Here is a 3871-nt window from a genome sequence, read left to right on the forward strand (position 1 = left end):
AATTTGTTGCACCACGAGGGTGACAAATTATAAAAAAAGACTATTTTTTTTAAAGAAAAAAAAACTCACTTTCGTGAGGGAGGTGGGGCTGTTCCTCTTCCTTCTCCAATTCAGAAAGAAATCCACTCACTCAGGGACCTCAAGGATAATTAACACTAAAAATAGAAAAAAGGACGCACACCACCACTTCACGTTCTCACCGCACAAGATCACAATATTACAATATTACTTTCCCTCTACAGATGACGACACTAAAAAGAAAACTGGCCCCTGACCAAAAATTCCCCTTTTCATACCTCCTGCTCAATCTCTCCCAATCCCGCTAACTCATCAGCTTATCACCTAACTGGTTCAATTCTAATTGAGGACCTTATTGGAAAAACCCTGTATCTTTTTTGTCAGAGCAAAAAAACTGTCAAAAAATCTTACGAGCAAAAAACGGCCACAGTTTTTTAACGAGCTAAAAACCATTTATCAATCATTTCTCGCAGTATAATTGAATTAGAATTTGCAAGCAAAAGCAATTTCATGATCTACGAACATAAGACGTCCTTCTCATCATTATTTTAGACATCCCCAAATCTTCTTTATCCACAAGATGACCATCCCTGGAAAAGCTCTGGACATGGTATTATCCTACTTTTCCTCATTTTTCCTCCAGATATGATCAGTTTTGAGCCCATCCATATAATGACTATCCCCAGCATTGTTCCGGATATGGAATTCCCTAGCTTTTTCGCCATCTCTCTCCCAGAAATGGTCAGATCTGAGTCCATCCACATGGGGACCATCTCCACCACTGTTCCGGATATGGAATTCCCTAGCTTTTTCGCCATCTCTCTTCCTGAAATGGTCAGATCTGAGTCCATCCACATGGTGACCATCCCCAAATCTTCTTTATCCACAAGATGACCATCCCTGGAAAAGCTCTGGACATGGTATTATCCTACTTTTCCTCATTTTTCCTCCAGATATGATCAGTTTTGAGCCCATCCATATGATGACTATCCCCAGCACTGTTCCGGATATAGCATTCCCTAGCTTTTTCGCCATCTCTCTCCCAGAAATGGTCAGATCTGAGTCCATCCACATGGGGACCATCTTCAGCACTGTTCCGGATATGGAACTCCCTAGCTTTTTCGCCATCTCTCTTCCAGAAATGGTCAGATCTGAGTCCATCCACATGGGGACCATCTCCAGCACTGTTCCGGATATGGAATTCCCTAGCTTTTTCGCCATCTCTCTTCCAAAAATGGTCAGATCTGAGTCCATCCACATGGGGATCATCTCCAGCACTATTCCGGACAGGGAATTCCCTAGCTTTTTCGCAATTTTTTGCGATTTTTCTCCAGCAAATCCCACATCCTTTAAGATTTTCTTGCATATTATGCCCAAAACACTTCAGATACCTTTTGTGGTCAGAGGATTTCTGGAGCTTCCTCCAGAAATCCCAGATTTTCTGGGATTTTCTTGCATATTATGTCCAAAACACTTAAGATACCTTTTGTGGTCAGAGGATATCTGGAGCTTCCTCCAGAAATCCCAGATCTTCTGGGATTTTCTTGCATATTATGTCCAAAACACTTCAGATACCTTTTGTGGTCAGAGGATTTCTGGAGCTTCCTCCAGGAAATCTCAGATCTTCTGGGATTTCCTTGTATATTATGCCCAAAACACTTCAGATACCTTTTGTGGTCAGAGGATTTCTGGAGCTTCATCCAGGAAATCCCAAATCTTCCGCGATTTTCTTGTATATTTTGCCCAAAACACTTCAGATAGCTTTTGTGGTCAGAGGATTTCTGGAGCTTCCTCCAGGAAATCCCAGATCTTCTGGGATTTTCTTGTATATTATGCCCAAAACACTTCAGATACCTTTTGTGGTCAGAGGATTTCTGGACATTCCTCCAGGAAATCCCAGTTCTTCTGGAATTTTCTTGCATATTATGTCCAAAACACTTCAGATACCTTTTGTGGTCAGAGGATTCCTGAACCTTCCTCCTGGAAATTATAGATCTTAGCACAGTTCAAGTTAAAAGAAGGTTCTAAATGGATTTAAAGTTATAGGCCTCCTTCACTCATAGTTTTTCTCATAGTTAGATAATCGACTTTAAAGATTTTCAAACACTTTCGTGCATTTCTCGTCCATTTTTCCTCATTTCCGAGTTAAATTCGGCACATCTCAAGCCTGAAGAAGGCACTAAACAAATGCAAAGCTTGAGGCCCCTATCTCTCATAGTTTCCGAGATAATCGACTTTAAAGATTTTCAATCACTTTTGTGCATTTCTCGTCCAATTTTCCTTATTTCCGAGTTAAATTTTGCACATCTCAAGCCTGAAGGAGGCTCTAAACAAATGTAAAGTTTGAAGCCCCTATCTCTCATAGTTTCCGAGATAATCGACTTTAAAGATTTTCAAACACTTTTATGCATTTCTCGTCCAATTTTCCCTATTTCCGAGTTAAATTCTGCACATCTCAAGCCTGAAGGCGGCTCTAAACAAATGTAAAGTTTGAGGCCCCTATCTCTCATAGTTTCCGAGATAATCGACTTTAAAGATTTTCAGACAAACTTATGCAATTCTCGTCCAATTTTCTTCATTTTCAAGTGAAATTTTGGACATCTCAAGCCTGAAGGAGGCTCCAAACAGATTTTGAAAATTGGACGAGAAATGCGTAAAAGTGCTTGATATTCTTTAGAGTCGATTATCTCGGAAACTATGAAAGATAGGGGCCTTAAACTTTACATTTGTTTAGTGCCTCCTTCAGGCTTGAGATGTGCAAAATTTCACTTTGAAATGAGGAAAATTGGACGAGAAATGTATAAAAGTGTTTGAAAATCTTTAAAGTCGATTATCTCGGAAACTATGAAAGATAGGGGCCTTAAACTTTACATTTGTTTAGTGCCTCCTTCAGGCTTGAGATGTGCAAAATTTCACTTTGAAATGAGGAAAATTGGACGAGAAATGTATAAGTGTTTGAAAATCTTTAAAGTCGATTATCTCGGAAGCTATGAGAGATAAGGGCCTCAAACTTTACATTTGTTTAGAGCCTCCTTCAGGCTTGAGATGTGCAGAATTTAACTCGGAAATAAGGAAAATTGGACGAGAAATGCATAAAAGTGTTTGAAAATCTTTAAAGTCGATTATCTCGGAAGCTATGAGAGATAGGGGCCTCAAACTTTACATTTGTTTAGTGCCTCCTTCAGGCTTGAGATGCGCAGAATTTAACTCGGAAATAAGGAAAATTGGACGAGAAATGCATAAAAGTGTCTGAAAATCTTTAAAGTCGATTATCTAGGAAAGTATGAGAGATAAGGGCCTCAAACTTTACATTTGTTTAGAGCCTCCTTCAGGCTTGAGATGTGCAAAATTTCACTTGGAAGTGAGGAAAAATGGACGAGAAATGCATAAAAGTGTCTGAAAATCTTTAAAGTCGATTATCTAACTATGAGAAAAACTATGAGTGAAGGAGGCCTATAACTTTAAATCCATTTAGAACCTTCTTTTAACTTGAACTGTGCTAAGATCTATAATTTCCAGGAGGAAGGTTCAGGAATCCTCTGACCACAAAAGGTATCCGAAGTGTTTTGGACATAATATGCAAGAAAATCCCAGAAGATCTGGGATTTCCTGGAGGAAGCTCCAGAAATCCTTTGACCACAAAAGGTATCTGAAGTGTTTTGGGCATAATATACAAGAAAATCCCAAAAGATCTGGGATTTGCTGGAGGAAGCTCCAGAAATCCTCTGACCACAAAAGGTATCTGAAGTGTTTTGGGCGTAATATGCAAGAAAATCCCAGAAGACTGGGATTTCCTGGAGGAATGTCCAGAAATCCTCTAACCACAAAAGGTATCTGAAGTGTTTTGGGCATA

Source organism: Phlebotomus papatasi, chromosome 4 (assembly GCF_024763615.1).
Source record: "Phlebotomus papatasi isolate M1 chromosome 4, Ppap_2.1, whole genome shotgun sequence".
Taxonomy (NCBI): Eukaryota; Metazoa; Arthropoda; class Insecta; order Diptera; family Psychodidae; genus Phlebotomus; species Phlebotomus papatasi.